Below are 22857 nucleotides of genomic sequence, written 5' to 3'. Positions count from 1 at the left end.
GTTAGGACCCCTAGAGACATATTGGGTCAAAAGGGGTCATATTATACCCTTATGACCCCTTTTGACATACTTCATGACAACATATGTCACTAGAGTACCTAGGACTCCTAAGAACATATTGTAATCATTTATATAGGTTGAAAGAGGTCATGGGATAACATATGACTCCTTTTGACACATTTCATTACAACATATGTTTTTAATGGGTCTTAGGACTACTAGGGATATATTATAATCATTTATATGGGTCGAAACAGGTCATAGGAAGACCCATGACACCTTTTGACACATTTCATTATTACATATGTCTGTAGGGGTGCCAAGATCCCAAAGGATATATTATAATCATTATATAGGTCAAAAGGGGACATAGGATAACTTATGACTCCTTTCAACACATTTCATGATAACATATGTCTCTAGAGGTGCCAAGACCTTAAGAACATATTATAATCATTTATATGGGAAAAAAGTGGTCATAGGATAATCTGTGACCCCTTTCAACACATCTCATGACAATATATGTCTCTAGGGGTCCTAGGAACCCTAGAGACATATTAGAATTGTTTATATATGTCAAAAAGGATCATAGGACAACTTATGACTCCTTTCGACATATTTCATCACCACATATGTCTCTACAGGTCCCTAGACCCCTAGGGACATATTATAATAATTTATATAGGTTGAAAGGGTTCAATGGATAACCTATGACCCCTTTCAACACATTTCATGAGAACATATGTCTCTACGGGTCCTAAGACCATTAAGGACATATTATAATCATTTATATGGGTCAAAGTGGCCTATAAGATGTTCTATGACCCCTCTCAACACATTTTATTACAATACATCTCTCTAGGGGTCCTAGGACCTCTAGAGACATTATAATTATTTATATCAGTCAAAAGGGGTCATAGGATGACCTATGCCCCCTTTTGACATATTTCATTACAACATATGTCTTTAGGGGTTGTAGGACTCTTACAGACATATTATAATCATTTATATGGGTTGAATTGGACCATACAATGTACTACGACACCTTTCGGCACATTTCACTACAACATATGTCTCTAGGGGCCCTAGGACCCCTAGCAACATAATATAATTATTTATATGGGTCAAAAAGTTTCATAGGACAACTTATGACCCTTTTTGACACATTTCATTACAATATATGTCCCTAGGGGTCCTAGGACCCCTAGGGACAGATTATAATCATTTATATGACTCAAAAGGAGTCATAGGATAACCTTATGAACCCTTTTGACATTTTGCATGACAACATATGTCCCTAAGGGTCTCAAGTCTCCTAGGGACATATTATAATTATTTATACGAGTCAAAAAGGGTCATAGGATAACCCATGACCTCTTTTGATGCATTTCATCAAAACATATGTCTCTAGGGGTTCTATTATCGCTAAGCACATGTTATAATAATTTATATAGGTCAAAAGGGGTCATAGGATAACATATGACCCCTTTCGACATATTTTGTTACAACATATCTCTCTAGTGGTCATACAACCCTAGTGACATATTATAATCATTTCTATGGTTTGAAAAGGGTCATAGTATAAATTATGATTTCGTTTGATACATTTCATTATAACATATGTCGTTGGGGGTCCTAGGACGCCTAGGGACAAATTGTAATTATTTTTATGGGTCGAAAGGGGTTATAAGATAACTTATGACATCATTCAAGACATTTCATTACAACATATGTCTCTAGGGGTCCTAGGACCCCTAGGGACATATTATAATCATTTATATGGGTAGAAAGGGGTCATAGGATAACCTTTGATCCCTTTCGACACATTTAATTACAACATATCTCTCTAGGGGTCCCAAGGCCCCTAGGGACATATTAGAATCATTTATATGGGTCAAAAGGGGTCATAAGACCCCTTTGGACATATTATAATCATTTATATGGTTTGCAATGGGTCATATTATAACCTATAACCCCTTTTGACACATTTCATTACAACATATGTCGCTAGGGGTCTTAGGACCACAGTGACATATTGGGTTGAAAGTAGTCATATGATAACCTTATGACCCCTTTTGACATATTTCATGACAAAATATTTCCCTAGTGATCTTAGAACTCATAGAAACATATTATAATTATTTATATGGGTCGAAAGGGATAATTGGATAACCTATGACCCCTTTTGACACATTTTATTTCTAAGGGTTCCAAGACCCCCAGGGACATATTATAATCATTTATATGAGTCAAAAGGGATCATAGGAAAGCCTCTGGACCCTTTCGACACATTTCATTATAACATATGTCTCTAGGTGTTCTAGGACCCCTAGTGACATATTATAATCATTTATATGGGTCAAAAGGGGTGACAAGATAAGTTATGACCCCTTTCGACATAGTTCATGACAACATATGTCCCTACGAGTGCTATGACCATAGGAACATTTTATAATCACTTATATTGGTCGAAAAGGGTCATGGGGTAACCTATGACCCCTTTTGACACATTTCATTACAACAAATGTCTCTTGGGGTCTTAGGACCCATAGGAACATATTGGGTCGAAAGGAGTCATATTACAACCTTATGACCCCTTCTAGCATATTTCATGACAACATATGTTTCTAGGAATCCTAGGCCTCTTAGGAACATATTATAATCACTTATGTGGGTTGAAAGGGGTCATGGGATAGCTTATGACCCGTTTTGATATATTTCATTACAACATATGTTTCTACGGGTCCTAGGATCCATAGCGACATATTATCATCATTTATATGGGTCAAAAGAGGTCATAGGAAAACCTATAATCCCTTTCAACACATTTCATTACTACATATGTCACTAGGGGTTGTAGTACCCCTAGGGATATATTATAATAATTTATATTGGTGAAAAGGGGTCATATCATAACTTATGACCCCTTTTGACATATTTCAGGACAACATATGTCTTTAGGGGTGCCAGGACCTTAGGAACATATTATAATCATTTATGTGGGTCAAAAAGTGGTTATAAGATAATCTATGACCCCTTTCAACACATATCATGACAATATATGTCTCTAGGGGTCCCATGAACCCTAGGGACATAGTAGAATTGTTTATATAGGTCAAAAGTGGTGAGAGGAGAACTTATGGCCCCTTTTGACACATTCCATTACAACTTATGTCTCTACGGGTCCCTAGACCCCTAGGGACATTATAATCATTTACATGGTTCAAAATGGCCCATAGGATGTTCTATGACCCCTTTCAACACATTTTATTACAATATATATCTCTAGGGGTCCTACGACCCCTAGGGACATATTATAATTATTTATATGGGTTGAAAGGAGTCATAGGATAATTTATGACCCCTTTTAACATATTTCCTTATGACATATGTCTCTAGGGGTCCTAAGACCCCTAAGAATATTATAATTGTTTATATGAGTCAAAATGAGTCATAGGATAACCTTATGATCCATTTCGACATGTTTCATTACAACATATGTCCCTAGGGGTCTTAGGACTCCTAGGAACATATTATAATCATTTATATGGTTTGAAAGTGGCGATAAGAAAACCTATGACCTCTTTTGACATATTTTATTACAACATATGTATCTATGGGTCCCAGGACCCATAGGGACATATTATAATCATTTATATGGGTAAGAAGGGGTCATAGAATAACCTATGACCCTTTTTGACAGATTTCATAAAAACATGTCTTTAGGAGTCTTAGGATCCTTGGAACATATTATAATCCTTTATATGGGTTGGACACATCTCATGACAACATATATCTCTAGGGCTCCTAGGACCCCTAGATACATATAATAATCATTAATATTGATTAAAAGAGGTCATAGGATAACCTGTGACCCCTTTCAACACATTTAATTATAACATGTCTCTAGGGGTCCAAGGACCCATAGGGACATATTATAATCTTTTATATGTATTGAAAGCGCCCATAGGATAACCTATGAATCCTTTTGACACATTTCTTTACAACATATGTCTCTAAGGGTACCTAGACCCATAGGGACATTTTATAATCATTTAAATGGTTTGAAAGGGGTCATAGGATAACCTATGACCCCTTTCAACATATTTCATTACAACATATGTCGCTAGGGGTCCTAAAACTCTTAGGGACATATTCTAATCATTTATATGGGTTGAAAGAGGTCACAGGATAACTTATGATCTCTTTTGACATAATTTATTATAACATATGTATCTAGGGGTACTAGGACCCCTAAGGATATATTTTAATCATTTATATGTGTCAAAAGGGGTCATAGGATAACCTATGACCCCTTTTGACACATTTTAATGACAACATATGTCTCCAGGTGTCCTATGACTCCAAAAGACATATTATAATCATTTATATGGGTCCAAAGGGGTAGGACCACATATGGAAAATATATTATGTGTTTGAATGGGTTGAATGGGATTATAAATTTTTCTATGACCCCTTTTGACTCATTAAATAAGAAAATACATTCCTAGGGTTCCTAGAAATATATATTATGTGTACAAATGAGTTGAAAGGGGTAATAGTGTATCTTATGACCCCTAAACACACTTAATGTCATCAAATGGGTCAAAAAGGGTCATAGGATATTCTAAGGCCATTTTGAGTCATTACATCACATCCTTTATGTTGTTAGTGGTCCTAGGAACCATAAGTACACATATTTTGATTGAATGGGTTAAAGAGTGTCAAAAGGTACCCTATGAACCCTTTTGATTGTTTGGAACCATTATATGTATTTTTTTGATGTAAATATGTATTTACTATTTACATCTACTTAAGTTTACTTAGGTTAATGCATTATTTTTATATTTATTTATTAGTCACCTAAGAGTATGCGTACATTTGTGAGTTGTCATGTTGATAATAGAGGGATTAATACACTAATTAAGCACATGGTGTCTACAACATCTATACTTGAGATACACCTTTTCATTCTTTTCCTCTCATCTACAATGATGGGTAAGACTAGTGCTTAGCTGTCATGCTTATCTTTTCTCATGGCTCTTTCTAGAGACATTCTAGGTGCTTCTTGAGAGGCATTTATATATAGGCACTCCTAGTGTGTTTGAATAGACAATACAGAGCAATGTAGTAGGACGTACTCTAATATATTGATCATACTCCTTTTTTGTCTACAGTTATGCTTGTGGTCAAGTTCTACGATCTTGGGTGAATATTTTCCTAAGAAAAATTCTTACATGGTATCAGAGCTCTTGGAGAATCTCTCTACACATAGCCATTCGAGACCATCTTCTTGCTTCAGTACCTTAGCCTAAATCCAGAGTGTCACTAGATTTGGGAGCATTTGGAGCTAGATCTAACCTTGTCATTGCATCTAGAACATTGATTTGGTGAAATTTGACTACAATTCCACCTATCCTAGGCATAATCAAAATTGGGGCAATTTTTTTTTGCAAACCGGCACCCGAAAGACTAATTTGCAAAATTGGTATGATCATTTCAAATCTATACATTTGATTTTTAGATTTGCATTTTTTTCATCTACATCTCTATTTTTTTTTGGATTTGTATTATTTTCTACAAATTTTTTGGCCATTAGACCATAGGAGAGATTTTTTTAGGTGAAGATTAGTGCTTGCTGGTGCAAATCAGATATTTACATCACATTCAGAAGGTTAGAAAACTCCCAAATTGGATTTTGTTTCATCCAAATTGGACATTTAAGGGGAAATCTAGAGCCATTTGAATTTTGGATTCGTAATGGTGGCAATTTAGAAAAAAATAACATCAATAGTAATTTTCGAACAATAATATCTCCCTCATATGGACTCCTTTTTGTGAGTAATTTTTTTGTTTTGGGGTAGAATTTTATGATCTACACATTAGTGTAGGTAGTTTGAGATCTCTATTCCTGAATTTTTCTACAACTCACAAATCCTAATTTTTGCAACTTCAAATACTTAGTATGGGCTCATTTGGACACATAATCAGGTTCCATTATTTTTGAAAGCGTATTTTTTTCTACTTTCTTGATCTACAATTAGATTATAAGATTGTGTGGATAGAAATATCACTTTCAACATTAGGGCCTTTTCTACATTATATTGCTTTCCAGAATTGTTGTGTATCTGAGCTACAATTATTAGTTCTAGATTTAGGGCTCAAGAGGCAATTGTAATAGGTAAAATCAAAAGTCCATCTTGTTCATTTTGACAAGTGTCCTATTATACATGCACCACCTATAAAGCACTAAATCTCACATTGGGGAGGTTCTTTGATTTGTTTTACATCTTTGGGGGTTACATTGATCAGTCCATCATGGAAGAAGAAGATTTAATTATCTTGACACCAAAAATCTATCGAGAATGGAGTCAATTGGTTATCTCATATCTTAGACACCTATAAAGCACTATATCTCACATTAGGGTGGGGTGATTCTTTGATTCATTTTGCATCTTTGGGGGTTACATTGATTAGTCCATCATGGAAGAGGAAGATTTAATTATCTTGACACCAAAAAACTATTAAGAATGGAGTCAATTGGTTATCCCATATCTTAGACAGCATAATGCACTACCATATGTAAGAGGATGTTTATATGATGCAGACACATGTTCCATCCTTTGTTGTGCACTCTTTCTCTATATGGATATGGAGGTTATGGATTCACTTGATGACTTGTAGTTAAAAGATTTATATGATATTTTGATCCATCTTTGGGAGATGTATGGAGATCCTCACATTCCTCCTTTTCCAAAAAGATCTTTTACCACCACTTGCAGCTACATCCTCTCTAGATGAGATCACACCACTAGATGCTCCAATTGCATCTACTAGTCCTATTTCAACCACAAATGCTGTAGATTTAGTGTAGTAGGAACTTTCATGTCTTCCTACTTTACCTTCATGTGATGACTTCCTTCTGGAAATTGCAAATTTGTTTGTGGAGTCTCACGTTGAAGATGTGGGAGACATCACCGATGATAGTCATCTTCTCTCTGAGGAAAATTCTTCATCTATTGCTACAGTGAACAATTCATTTACTTCAACATAGTAGGGTACACTTTGTCTTCTAGTTATAGCCTCAAGTGATGACTTCTTGATTGAAATTTCAAGTTTTTTCATGGATTCACACATAGATGATTTGGGAGACTTCTTTGATGATATATCAATTCTCTTTGATGAGAACAATCCTTCTACAGTTGTTGTGAGGGATCACTCTGACCCTCATGTCCATTCTATACATAATCAAATTTTACATGATGATGTGATTATGGATCCTTATGTACACCAGGTGTAGGAGGTTTCTCTATCATTTGAAGAGATTTTTGGTTCTTTGAAATAGGTTCTACATGCTTCCTTACTAGATTTGCACTTCTTCTCACTAGTTTTGGAAGGAGCCATCATCAGTATTTACACAGGGACACTTGAGCATGTTTTAGAGACACTGTTCATCATTAAGATTCTTTCCAAACATAGCAGAAGCATCTCACCAGTACCTCTACCACTATTTCTTCTAAAGGGGAGGAACATCATTCAATGGTCATGGATCAACTTCTACATTGGAGAATTTCTCACTGATCAACACACTACCTTTAGGGGAGTACTACGTTGTCTCCTTCTTCTCCTTTTTGAGGGGGACTTTTTTCTCTTAAGGGGTTTTGTCCTTCTCCCATTTCTCTTGTATATACTTGATGTATGCTCTAAGGTGGGGGGGGGAAGGGTGTAGTCTTGATTAAGTTCCATCGATCCATGCATCCCTTTTCATCTCTCTTTTGGGGGAGGGTTTTTCCCATGAGATTTTCCCTCTTTCTCTATTTTATGAGAGATTTCATTTTATTATGTACATGGGTACCTAACATGGCCTAGTAGCCGGGGCCCATCGTGCATTTTATCCTAGTTTTCCTAAGCTTAAGGGCATTCTCCTAAGTTTCACTTGTGGGGGGGTGGGTGTTGGTGTAAATACATATTTACTATTTACACTTCCTTAAGTTTACTTAGGTTAATGCATTATTTTAATATTTATTTATTAGTCACCTAGGAGTATGCACACTTGTGAGTTTTTGTGTTGACAACATAGGCGTTTGCATCTCTTTTATGCACATAGTGTCTACAACATAGGAGTTAGCACACTAATTAAGCACATGGTGTCTACAAAATCTCTACTTGAGATACACCTTGTCATTCTTATCCTCTCATCTAGAATGATGGATAAGATGTGTTCTTAGTTGTCATGCTTATCTTATCTCCTGGCTCTTTCTATAGACATTCTAGGTGCTTCCTGAGAGGCCTTTATATACAGACATTCCTAGTGTGTTTGAATAGACAATATAGAGCTATGTATGAGGACATACTCTGATATATTGATCATACTCCTTTTTAGTCTACAATTGTGCTTATGTTTGAGTTCTATGATCTTGGGTAAATATTTCTCTAAGAAAAATTCTTACATAGTATTAGAGCTATACACATTCTTATAATGTTTAAGGGACCTAAAACCTTTGAAAAACATGTATATTAAGAATCATAAAAAAGGGTCATACTATTATTAAAAAAATTAAAAAATTAAATAAAATTATTTTTAAAAGGATATCTGATTTGAGAATGGGTATTCAATTTGGGAATGGATACCTAATTTGGGAATGGGTACCTGATTAGGCTTAGTTTTCCTTTGGATGCCAACCCTCTATAGTCAACACCAAAATTTTCTCAAAAACATATTTTTCATGTGTTTTGGTACAATTCTGACATCGATGATGTAGCTAACGACTTTTTTTTCATCCAAATTTGATGAAACAAAAAGAGTTTCTTAGAATGTTCTCAACTTTCCATTGATATAATGTCTTCCAAATTATGAGTTAACTAAGTAATTATTACTTTTTTTCTAATGGAGTTAGCTACAAAGTGTTGATTGGTATACTGATTGTAAAATAGCTATAACTTTCAAATCGTATAAGATTTGTGAAATTCAAAAGATGTGTCACATTCTATGCTTTGACTAGTATAAGAAAAATAAAATAGAATTTTGAATTTTTTTTGAACTAGTTAAGGTGGTCAAACAAGAGAGTTTTGTAATTCTGAAAAATAGTATAGTAGAAAATTCATAATTAATTATTTATTTGAAACAAAAATTCTCAAAAATATACGTCACATCCAGGCATGAGTCTACTTTTTATATCTATAATTATATTTATTATCATCTGATTTTGATTAAAGTGGTCAGACATACACCTATATTTTATTTTTGTCCCTAAATTTTTTGTAGTACTGTATTAAAATCCAAACTTTTGATCAATCAAATATTTTTTTCTCTAGATAATGCCTAAAAATTTAGAAACTAGATTCAATTTCCTATAGATTATTTTCTTACAACTTTCTGATATAAAGTCCAAAACCACTTTAAAATTATGTGTCAAGTTGACATAACCTTGATTTGTTGGTTTTTCACTACCACTTAAGGCCATAGTTTGGTTTACCATGATCCTGCACATACCCATATGTGGGAGGTGGTTCCTAGACCAATAGATAGGGTAGTTGTTGGGTCATGTTGGATCCATAAGATGAAGCATGGTGTAGATGTTAGCATTAAGAAATGCAAGGCAAGATTCATGGTCAAGTTGTTCTCTCAGAAGGAGGGAATAGACTATAAGGATTTTCTCAAGTGGCCAAGTATGCTTCTATATGAGTTGTGATCTTGTAGGTAGTATAGATGAGTTGGAAGATCCATCCAATGGATGTTAAGACATCATTCCTTGATGGTGAGTTAAAGGAGGAGGTATACATAGAGCAACGAGAAGGCTTTGTAATACACACAAAGAGACCTACGTGTGAAGATTGAAGAAAGCATTATATGAACTCAAGTAGGCTCCCAGAGTGTGGTATGAGCACATTGACACATATTTATAAGAAATGGGCTTTGTGAGAGTGAAGCGAATGCTAACCTCTACTACTTGGTGGTTGGTGATGAGATCCCCATTCTTATTCTTTGTGTGGATGAATTGTTTCTTATAGGTTCACTAGAGCTCATAGAAGACTACAAGAGGGACCTTGCAAAAGAGTTTGAGATGAAGGAATTAGGACTTATGCACTAGTTTCTAGGCATGGAGGTGTGGTAGATAGATGGAGATATTTTTCTTAGTCAAGAGAAATATTGCATTGAAATCTTGAAGACATTTGGGATGGAGGATTGAAAAGCCATGTCTACACCCATGATCACGAATTCGAGGAAGGTAGATAAATCTAAGAAGAAGGATGTAGATCCCACCTTATACTGAAAATTGATTGGTTTTCTTATGTATTTGGTCAACACTAGCTCAGATATAGCATTTGCAATAAACTCTCGTAGTCAATTCATGGTTGAACCAAAGAAAATGCATTAGACAACAACCAAACATGTATTGTGTTACTTGAATAGTATGGTTGTGTATGGGATCATATATGTTCAAAGCGAATGTATTAGGGTTGATGGGCTATACTGATGTAGATTGGGAAAGAAGTACAATGGACAAAAGGAGCACTTCAAGGTGTTGTTTCAATTTGGGATCAAGAGTCGTATCTTGGTTCAGTAGGAAGTAGAAATTTGTGGCTTTGAGTTTAGCAAAACTAGAGTACATATCAACTACCATGGTGACATGTGTATCTATATGGCTTCAAAAATTGTTACTATCCTTGTTTGGTCAGAAGGTTGAGACTACTATGATACACTATGACAATCAAACTTGTATCAAGTTTTCTAAGAATCCAATGTTTCATGATAGGTCCAAACATATAGACATCAGATATCACCTCATCAGAGATTGTGTACAATAGGGGGTTGTTTAGCTATAGTACATACCTACAGAGGAGTGGGTAGCAAACATTTTGATTAAGGCACTGGGGAAGGCTAAATTCATCTTCTTCAGAGATAACTTAGGTGTCATGCATAAAAACTACCTCACTAAGTGGGAGTGTTAGTTTTAGGTAGCTTGGGCAATTGTTCATCCACATGTACTTAATTAGAAAATAATTGTTAATTAATTGACTCCTTCTAGAAGCCACTAGTAACTTATTGGTTAGGTTTTTTTAATTAAGAAGCAACTAGAAACTTCTTGGTTAGGAAGCATCTAGAAATATCTTGGTTAGGTTATCTTGATCAAGAAGCAGCTAGAAACCTCTTTGTTAAGTAGTATAAAAGGGGGTCAAGGGAGGCATTTGGAGGATAGAATAGAACAAAGGACACAAGGAGTCGTAAAGCATTTGCAGTGTTAGCAAATGAGTTTGTAGTGATAGAAAATAGTCTTGAAGTGTTAGCAAGGGTGTAGTGATAGCATTGGGATAGCAGTGGGGAATATTAGTAGGAGAAATTAGGAGGCTATCTAAATTTTGCTAGTCAGAGGCAAGGAATTTTGTATTTCTTTATTTGTTGAAGTTAATATATTTTCTATTTGCACAATTCGTTTTCCCTTTGGGGTTTTTTCCAGGGATGATTTGTCCAAAAATATTGTGTTCTTTGTGTTCTAAATTTCTTTCTATATTTTATTTGTGAAGTTGTAGTTATGTTATTTGTCACTATTAGCTATGAATTTTTTTTCAATAGTTTACAATAGGAGATTAATAATTAGTGGCTACAATAGTATTAATTTTCACAAAAAGAACTTAATGAAAGAATTTCAAGTTATTTTGGTGGAAATAATCAGTTTACAACTCATACATAGAATGGGATACAATGGAGAATAATTGGGAAAAAAATATGAAGGGAATGAGAAATTCTATTGAGGAAAAGTTGAAACAAAAATACAAAATCCTTTGCTATATCATTAATGGAAACATTAATACAAATTTTTAAAGTTGCAAGCAAAAAGTTTTGAAGAATGCATAGCTATTATTCTAACAAGAAATTATATATAAAGATTGGAATGCATAGAAATAGATTGAGGGTGGAATTATGGATTAAAAGGGAAAATAATTACAGGTATGATAGATAAATAGTTCTAAGTATAGATATTGGTTTATGAAAGATGATGAAAATCATGGAAATTGTGAGGGCACAATCTATAATTTGGGAAGGACATCTAAGGATAATGAGCTTTTCCAAAATTGTAGGGTGAGCTTTTCCAAAATTGTAAGTTGAGATTTTGAAGCATTGATGTACTATTTGAAATAGATAAGAGAGACATCATTAAGAAGGAGAAGACCACAGATGCCAGTGCTAATTAAGAGTATTCACCATTGGGAGATTGGGAGAAAGCCATTTATATCCTAAGCTTGGCTTGTAATAGGTAAAGGGTGTTGCAGTATACCATTTCCAGTCTTTCCACCAAGGTCAAATCGACGAAATTTCCACCTTGTGAATTAAATGATCTAGAATTGCTGGAATTGTTGAGAGAAGAAGATCAGAAGTCTATCAATCTGAACAAGCAAGATTCAACTAGACTTTCATATCCTTCCATGATATCAGACTCATAGAGACCCTTGGAAAAGAGGTCATTAGGAGTATTGATATCACATTTGAAAAATGAAGAGCACTAGTAGCTTGAGTCTTGGCCAAAGGAACACCTTGAATGGAAAATAATGAGGACCACCAAAGGTTTTTCTAATTTAGAGAGAGTCCGTAAAAAACCCATCACCAAACCAGTGAAGCCAAGGCTTGAAAACTTCCCAATATTTCCATATGATCTTAATAAAAAAAGAGCACTCAATATAGATAAGTTCCCACATGATGAGAAGAGTTTGAAAGCCAATCCCCTTCCATGTAGGCCTATTAACTAGAAATTGAAAAGTGATGCAGTGTTGAACCAATACTTTCCAAGCTTCATTACTAGTGAAAGAATGAATAATCCACTTAGCACAAAGTGCAAGACCTTTTTTTTTATGTGAAAAGAAGGCCAAGATCTCCTGACTATTTGGGGATACAACAAAAATTCTAGGCCACTCTATGAAAGCCATATTGATCAAAACTAGAAGCCCAAAGGAAGTCATGGAGAAAACATTCTAAAATAAGGTAAGAGGCTTTGGAAGGAGCCCAACACGAGGAGCAATAAACATGAGTAGCTACTAGGACCTTCAAGAAAATATGGAACTTCCCTACAAGAGAAAGGGGTTTAGTAAGCCAATAGTCAAGCTTTTTTTCAATTTTCGTTAGCACAACATTCCACAAGTCCACCGGAGAAGCTTTAAATGCAAAGGGGATGCCCAAAAAATAGAAAATCTCCCTATGAGTGACCCATTTCCACTCGAATTGAGCAAGCCAAGGAAAATTTGTAAGAAAAGATTGCCTATAATAGAGCATCTTGTGCCAATGAATAGATGAACTAGAAGCTTGACAACAGGTGTCCATGAATTGCAAGGCATTAGGGATGTTCTCCTCATCCTCTAGAAGAGTGAGAAATGAATCATCAAAAAAGTGCCCATTGATAAGTTGGGAAGAAGACTTGGGAAAATAAATTCCATGAACCAAACCTGAGGAAATAGTGTGGGCTAGTAAATAACCATACCCTTCAGTAGCAGGAACATACAAAACTAGAGCCAATGGGAAACCCTGTCGGATAGATTGAAAGAGTCCAAAGGCTTCAAATCGAGAACTATTAATGGTAATAAAAGCATTAGCATCTCTGAAGAGCATCTCCATAGACTGAAGAAAGTTAGGGCCAAAACCTAAGGCCTGAAGCATAACCAAAATGAAGGGTCATTCAATTTGATCATAAGCTTTGGCAAAATCAATTTTCAAAAATAAATTTTTTTGATTGGATTTGTTACCCCATCCCATGGCTTCCCAAAAAACAATGATGTTGTTAGGAATAAACAAGCTAGACTTAATAAAACTAGTTTTCTCTAGCCACACAATTAAAGGAAGGAGATGTCTAATCTTAAGAGATAACTCCTTACCAATGATCTTGTATGGCACATTAAGTAAGGTGATAGGCTGCTAGTTATAGATATTGTTAAGATCACCAACTTGAGATATGAATTTAATGTTTCCTTTGTTAATAATGGCTCCTAGGTGTAATAACCTAAAAATGGTCATCTAGACTATGAGCCCCCTTTTTAGCATTTTTGCATAATTTATCTAATGCTTATCCTTGATTAAATATTTTGATTTTATCCTATAGTTCGACCACTTTATGCTAAGTTCATATCTAAGTAAAAGAACATGCCCCCCTTTAATTAAGTAAAAATCCCCACTTCCCACTTATCCTAAGTGTGCACGTATAAGTCATTATTCCTATTTTAGAAATAAAATAAAAGACATTTTTGTCTAAACATGGATGCACAATTTTCTAGGTGGGAGGAATCTTCTATTTTTAAAATAACGTTAATTCTCCTCCACAGATTTCAAACCCTCTCAAAAGTCAACCATTAATTGTGATTGGTTGAGATGCTTGTGCACATGGATCAATCAAGATATAGTTTCCTCCCTTGATTATTCCTCTTTTTCCTCTTAATCTCTACTGTGCATTTTTCTTTAGCAGGGAGGGCTCTCTGCACTTTCAAAAATCTTAGTCTCTCATGCTATTGTTATGCTGTAGTTTTTCTTGGTGATTTTGAAGACTTAGAGCAATCTTAATTTTTTCCATTTTACCTTAGCTCTCTTTCTACTTACATTATGGCATACTTTTTTGCTTAGTTTCATTTATGCTTTAGCTTAGTTCTCTTTGTTAGCTTGTATTTCATTTGGAATACTTGCATTTGCATTGCATTTTATTCTAGATTCTTGGATATTAACACTCTTGCATCTACTATTTGAATATCTTGTTCTATAGTGCACCTTGCAAGGGTTACATAGTTTGGTTCATTTGAGAGCCACCATCTCATAGCCTTTTCACATCAGAGATAGAGAGCTATAAGCTGCTTCTTGAGATGCCCTCTTTCATGAATATAATCAAGAATAATGGTTAATAGAAGTCTGACAATTTCATACGCACATTAGGCTCTTAGGATGATAAGCTTCTAGATAGACTTTGTGCAAGTCTTGACCAATAAACTCCCAAAGGTGTTTGTAAAATCCACAAGGAAACCCATCACACCTTGGGGACTTATGAGAAGTTGCTCATAGAAATCCTGTTGTTCAATCACTAGACAGTTTGGACTAATAGAAATACACTTTATGAGGGCTTCCTCATGAGCAATCAAATTACTCTGTGAAGTGAAAATAATTGTATAATGATGCACAAAAGCTTGTAGGATGTTAGGGAGATTGGAGAGAATAGTACTATCCAATTTAATCTTTTTAATCCCAAATTTGGTATGACGGGCTCGGTGATCCCACAATAATGGGTTCCACTTTTTGACCAATTTTGACACTAAAATCAATATTTTTGCAACAAGCATCATGTTCAAGTGACTATTACTCCAAAACTATAAATAATTTCAAGATGACATAAACTAGTGATTTTGAGTTCTTTGTTCCTACTTTGTAACCATATTTTTTAATCTTAAAAAAAAAAAATATTTATGTCAATTTTTTTATCTCCTCCAAAAAGTGGTACATAATAAAATTCAATATTTTAAAAAGTGACAGTTCGTTTGACACACATAACTTTTTGTCTAGAAATGATAATGAAGTAATTCTTTTGGTGTTGGATTTGTAATATCAATATCCAGTGTCTGCATTTGGTTTGATTTATTTTTGTTGAATATTGTATAGTTTATGAAGTTTTCAAATGATATGAACCGTAATTCAGACATACGTTCCGTTTGACACAGATAATTTGAAGTCAATTTATCATAAACCATTTTTTTTTTTTTTGAATAGAAAGGTATCTCAATAAGCCAGTGCCTCCATATTTTTCAAAAAAATTTGACCTAATTTACTAATTTTTCCGAGGTGTCAAAGTTGGTTGATGTTCAATCGGTAATGAACCTATAATGAGTTAAACTTATATTTGAAAGTCTTAATGATTAAATAATGTAATAAAATTATAGTCGTTGGAAAGCTTGCTTCGAGTAGCACATTTTGGAATTTTTTATTTTACAGTAGGAGATCATTCTCCTGCAATTATGGCAATCAAAAGAGCAAAAAAAAAAAAGAAAAGAAAAAAAGGTTAAAATTTTTGTGATTTTGCATGTTCGTGCGAACATGGCGTTCGCGCGAACACGTTTACCATGTTCGCGTGAACATATGTTAGCGCGAACATGCAAATCATGTTTGCACAAACATATATATCACATATGTTCGCGCGAACATAATAAAAAAAAAAGTTCACGCGAACATATGGTAAACTCAATTTCTCATTTTGCAAATTTTTTCATTTTTGTTCGTCCCACTAAAGTGGAACCCATTATTGTGGGTTCACCCGGCTCTAAGAGCCTAAGAGAACTCTTTAGAAGCTTTATCAACAACCTCCAACAAATAGAGGTGAGATTTAATTTGGGCCCCCCAAGAAGCATAGTTATCCACAATCTATTTATCATGATGAATCTTGGCAAGCTAGATTTGTAAATCAACAAGAAACTAGTTAAGGGTAAGAGCTTGAAAAGCCTTCCCGAGGGCATTGGTATTGGCTTCATAAGACCTTTTTTTTTATGAAAATCACCAACTACCTCTCATAGATGTGAAAAAATCTAGTGGTTCTAGTAACATAATCATTCCACCATTGACTGCAACCCATTTGAGAGTGGGGACATGGTTCTAAATTCCAGATGCATAGGATGTGAGCAATAGTGTAAAAATGCTTCAACACCAATGTGTTGATTAAAAATTGCATTCTGACAACTCGATAGATAGTTGGTTGCCAAAAAATGGAAAAATAAATGGGAAAGTTGTCTAATAACATCACATCTAATAGAGGAATAATAAGAAACTCTTGATCCTTAGGAAAGGCAAAAAGAGATTGTGCAGTAATCATAGCACAATCAAGACATTTTACTATGGTGTCAGAGTCAACTCAAAAATTGGACCAAGTGTACCAGACCTCACTTTGTTGGTAGTGGTTTGTAGTGGGATCCTAAGGGCCCAACTTATTATGGATATAATACCAAACTCCCCTTTTCCCAGCTATCCAGCAGAAAGGCAAGATGCTTCCTTTGTCAGAAGCCAACTCAACCATATTAAACTCTTCGCATATCACCCAAGTAGCTCAAGGAAAATTATCAGTCATCCAGTGCCAATGTTGAGATCTTTCCACAACATCATTGGAAGCATAAGAATTAACTATACCAAACTAATGATTATTGATAGAAATTAAAATCTAAATAATTATGTGCATGGGGTTAGAACAATACAAAATAATAACAGAATGAAGACAAGGTGACAGGAGAGTAAGTACACCACCTCTGTCAGTTTTGTGTTGAGAAGAAAATATAATGTCATCCAACCAAATGATATGACATGCAGAAGAAAGCATGAAACCAAAGATTTCAACCTCTTGCATGCAAAGAAAATCTAAATTGACAAGTCTATCATGGGTATCCCTGACATAGTACTTTCGAGAGAGATTGTGAGACCTCATGTATTCCATGATAAAAAAATTCATGAAAGCTCTTCCATGTCTTCTTTGTTCTCAAGAGAGGAGAAGAAATTTTATAAAAAAGTAGAAACTTAGGTAAATCTAGAAGGAAACTCTCCTAGAATGATAGCCTACCACTTCTCTTCTAGTTTCTCAATATGTCTGGGAGGACTGTGAGAATGTCGCACATTCTGTGTTAGAATGGAGGACGTGGCAAGTAGAGTGTGAACCACTATAGTAGTGGTAACCCTCACAGCCACCTTGATCCCTTGTGAAACAACATAGTGTGAAACCTATGAATCAATAGGATTTGACTTTGGTGAAACCATCATTGACCTTGCAATAGTTGAGGCTTGTGCTCCTATCTGTCTAGGAGGAACATAAGATGCAATAGTATACATCTTATTGGGAGTCGAGGAAGTCTTTCCTTTGTGCCCAATAGTGGTATATTCCTCCTTTTGTTTTCCTTCCACTGGTTTAACAAGAGCATCGACCTTGGGTAGCATTTTAATCCTAGGTACTACAAAAGGGAAATCCTTGATTTTGTGTTTTGCCAATGGACACCTGTAATAGGTGTTGGGCAAGTTCAAATAGAGCACCTTCTATGAGAAGGTGTGGGAACCGACCTAAATCTCTATAGAATCCTTGAGATCCTTCGAGAGATCAATCTTAACGCAAACACATTTCTGAGGGCGAGTACTGAAGAACTTCTCATGTTCCTTAGTAACAACTTTACCAAGAGTGTTGGCAATGGAATCAATAAACGATCAACAAGGCAAGGCTAGACCGGGGAACTCAACCCAAATAGGCACCATAAGATTTTTTTCATCAAAAACTATAAAGTCTTGTGACCATCTTTGGAACATAAGAAAGGAGGAATGAACCAACCAAGGGCTATTCCCAAAAAACTACATCAGCGTGCGATAGGTTAGCAAAGTGAAATAAATAAAATATTTAGTAAGGTTTTGCATAACATCATGAAAAAATTCATAAGGAGTCCAGCTCTTTGTAACCATTCTTAAAGCATGGTTTCAGGAGGAGTCCTACCCACAAAATTCCCTATTAACATATGCTGTTCTAACCATTCACATACAAAATCAGATTCTCATAGAGTAAGGATAATATCAGGATTACTTTGTGGAAGACCTTCAAGATGAGCTACGAGGACATTTGTTGAATGGAGGCACCATGGCTTTCCAAAGTAGCAGTGCTACCAACATTAACTACTAGATCACACTAATCGAGGCCATTATAAACTAACCCCAAAAATTCTTGCACTAAATGTGATTTGATAGATGGAGAACATAGAAGGAAAGCTTAAACAGAGAGCCATACACAAGGAAATGCAAGAGATGCATGAAACCCTGGCAAAAACAAAATTCACCTATAAATAAAGAAGATTCTCTGTATTTAATTTGAAAACACCGACCAACAAATTTCATTAACAATAAAAAATCATTTTCCTATGATTGCTAGAATTGAATATTGATTTAAGGTAAGAGCGAAAATTAAAAGAGGGTATTGGACATCGGTTATCATTTACTTTTCTTTTTTGGATGACAATACAATACTCTTAGATTATTGCTGTAGCTAAAATTCTAATATACAGATTCAATTAGAATATGTATCATTCTCCCTAAACACTAATTAAAGAACTCACAGCAACAAAGTCTTCAGCCTGTATTAAAGTTCCCTTTCCGCCCACCTGTTTGTTTTCTCCCCGAACTCACAACGAAGCTTCATTGATGACATGAATGAAATAACCTAATAAATCAAATGGCAGCAGTAGCAACTGTATTCAGGTCGACATCTGTAGCCATAGAAAGTTTCTTTTTTCAAATGAAAACCTTTACAATAAATTCCCCACAATGCTTAAATAAAAAAGTCAAACATATTTCTTTTACAGATTCAGAAAATACAACGAATTTTTTCAAAAGATTGAAAAATTTACAGGGAGGATAATCGTATCCTATTATGAAACTGCATAATTGAAAAATACCACGAAAGCATTTTTTCCACAAAAGCGGAACTTTTTCCAACTATAAACGAAACATAAATAGTATTCAGTTAACTTCTTACAATGAACAATCGGGTTAAGGTTTACACTCATTTGTCATTGTTGGCCATGTGGGGAAAATTTTAAACATTAAATTGAATATATATATATATATATATCATGCAAGCATTGACACTATTCAGAAAGCAAAGAATCTAGTAGCCACCAAATGGCCTTCAAGCACAAAGTAAATGTTAAGTAGTGAAGTTCTGTCGAGTTTCCCTAATGGAGCTTTATGGATTAGTAGCCAGAAAACCCACCCATCCAGCCACACTGAGGAGCCCAAAGTAACAGAGTTGACATCCAACATGAAGTAACGAGATGGACCAGAAGAGAACCAGAAGAGAAGAACAAGGATCAATTAATCTAACAACTCTTGAACATGCTAGCGAGTTCTTGTACAACCAATAGAAATGGAAAAAGCCACCCGTTTTACATTATTCAGGTTTCTACACCTTCATCTACCACGTGACATTTACAGGAGCTCCTGACGTTCTGCAGCAATGCCTGTACAAATGCCCTCGAACCTTAATCTTAGCGCCTCCTCTTGTCTCGTAACATCCACAGACCGTCTGGGAATTTGTAGATAATTAAACATGGAAGATAAATTTCCAAATTTTAAATCCTGTGTTAATTGTTAAAGTAAGTTAAATTACTTTTCCATTAGTATGATCGACAGAGATGTTTCCAGAAACACTCATTTAACATGCTGTCGAAATGGAAGTTTCAAGATAATGTCCTCCACGGTCCACATTAAATACTTCAATTAACTACATTCATTGTAATTATTATCTGCTTGGTTATAAATAGAAATCTCGAGCTTCATAGTGGCAAGCTGTCAAGTTTGTGATATAATAAAAGATATAGAGGAGAAACTCATTAAGAGAGCTCTAAGATTGCATTACTAATTCATCTAATATGTAGAAAAATACATAATAAAGTCTAAGTGCACTGTTTATCAAAGATAGATGCATTATTAATGGTGGATGGTGAAGTGTACAACTGGGAAGTTAGATGAATGAAGGGCTGGTCAGCTGTTTGTTTGTCTGTGCTGACAACTTTGTCAACATCGGTGTGATTGATTGATGCCTCCTAACATCCCTTCATAAATTAGTTATGCCAATTATTGATTTATGCCTCCTAACATCCCTCCATAAATTAGTTATACCAATTGTTTTCAGATATCCCCCCATAAACTAGAAGCCATGGGTCCTGACCTAAGGCCTTGTTAGCTACCCAATTACAATCACTTATGAAATACTTATTTTGTTTTCCTTGCATCACAATCACTTCAAATTTTATGGTTCACCCCTAATTAGTGCAATTCTAAAGTGGCTTCAAGCTCACCACGAACTCTACAAACATCACACAAATGGTTTACAAGCCAAGCACTCATTGGTTCTAATCATTATGGGGAAACTATCATCTCTTTGGAGCTTTCTCATTTTGTACCTACATGAAAACTGATTATTGAGTCCATAGAAAGTAATCCATCTACCGAGATACATGGGTACCCAACCACTATACTCACTAGTTTTATAAGATTTCTTTTTAGATACATGTCTCATCAATATGTCAAACCAAACTCTAGGTTGTTGAGTACAACTGATAATGCACCCCTCACAACTAATTAGGTATAATACACAATTTAGTTTCACCTATTAACAAATGTGATTAACACTCAAACACTTGCCTATAATACACTACCTATTTATGACTTCTTGCACATTGTTTGGGATTGGCCTTTTTTCAACAACCACACAAATACTATCATTAACTTCTCATAATTTAAATAATACTTTCTTGAGGGATATCTCAACAATATTCTTTTACATGACCTCTTAATGACAATGACATAGCCTTCATGTTTAGATAGACACATTTTCTCACTGCCAATCTACACATCAATCTCCAAATAGAATAAACATCTGAAAAAGATTGGTGCACCATGACAACAATTTTTAACACACCATCTCACCACCCATTTAAATTCTCTCCACTTGAGACAATCACAATAGACTCCTACAATTAATAGACTCCTACAATGATTGTATTCTCCACTTTGAACAATGAGCATAATAACAAAAACTAATCTCTCAGTGCACACAAATTCCATCTGAAGCACTCTTACTTCAAGGAACTTCCACATTCTTTGACTGAAAATCTCTTTATTACTGTTATATCATTCATCTAGTTATACTTAGCACAACCAACTACTCATCATGTGCTAGTTTCCAACTTAGTAATTTGATAATTTTTCTTTGTAGATCTACTAATACTAAATGTAATAGAGGACAGTTCCAAATTCCATTGTCTATAAACAAGGAATTGTTCCTTGCTGGGCTATGATGTCTCAGCCTCAACAAAATTTCAACACACTATTATGATGAAATAATTCTATTGTAAAGTAAAATTGATATGCTTCCATTGGCTCTGATACCATGATATAACACAAGATATAGAGGAGAAACTCATAGAAGAGCTCTAAGTTTGCATCACTTATTCATCCAATATATAAAGGAATAGATAATAAAGTCTAACTACATTATTGATCAAAGTTAGATACATTATTAATGGTGGATGGTGAAGTGCATAGCTGGGCAGTTGGGCAAATGAGCAGTTGGTCAGCTGTTTGCCCGTGCTAACAACTTTGTCAACATTAGCATTATTGATTTATGCTTCCAATAGTTTGGAGTAATCTTCTCTCTATTTTATTTATGCTCTTTAGAAGGTGTTGAATCATGTTTTGAGAAAAGGTTGGTTGATTGAAAAGTGTGTTGGAAGTGAAAGAGTTTTGAAAGGGGGGGTGAATCAGAACTCTGTATGTTTAACTTAAAAATTACTGATTTCAACTCTTTAACCATATATATCAGAATGAAATATTGCTGAAAATTGAAACATTCACTATGAACATAAAGAAAATGTCAACTCACAAAATATTGAGACACAGATTTTGTCGAGTGAGAAACCCTCAAAATTCCTCAAACAAGATTCATCATAGGGAGAAAAACCACTCCGTGAAGATATTATCTTCATTTCTTCAAATTCCTTTATAATCAGCAGAAAGTACTGCACAAGGTGTTCAACCCTTTCTCTATCTTGCTATTTTGTTACAGTCTCATATACACATACACATACAAACATATACGTTGCATCTATACATGTATACAAGCTTATAATATAGCTTTCGAACACAACTTCCTTTCAGAACATTTACAAATCTTTATCTATTTCTTTCAATGCTTTTTCACACTTCTCAAATTTACAAATGATCTCTATAAATAGATATAAATTTCAAATTTGTTCAGTTACATGGAATCAACTGAACTAGTTAGGGTTGTTAAGAAACCCCCTTTTAAAAATGTTGTTTGAAAAACC

The sequence above is a fragment of the Cupressus sempervirens genome, chromosome 7 (assembly GCF_028749045.1).
Source record: "Cupressus sempervirens isolate cs-2001-9-10 chromosome 7, ASM2874904v1, whole genome shotgun sequence".
NCBI classification, from domain to species: Eukaryota; Viridiplantae; Streptophyta; class Pinopsida; order Cupressales; family Cupressaceae; genus Cupressus; species Cupressus sempervirens.
Note: the sequence above shows the minus strand (reverse complement) of the source record.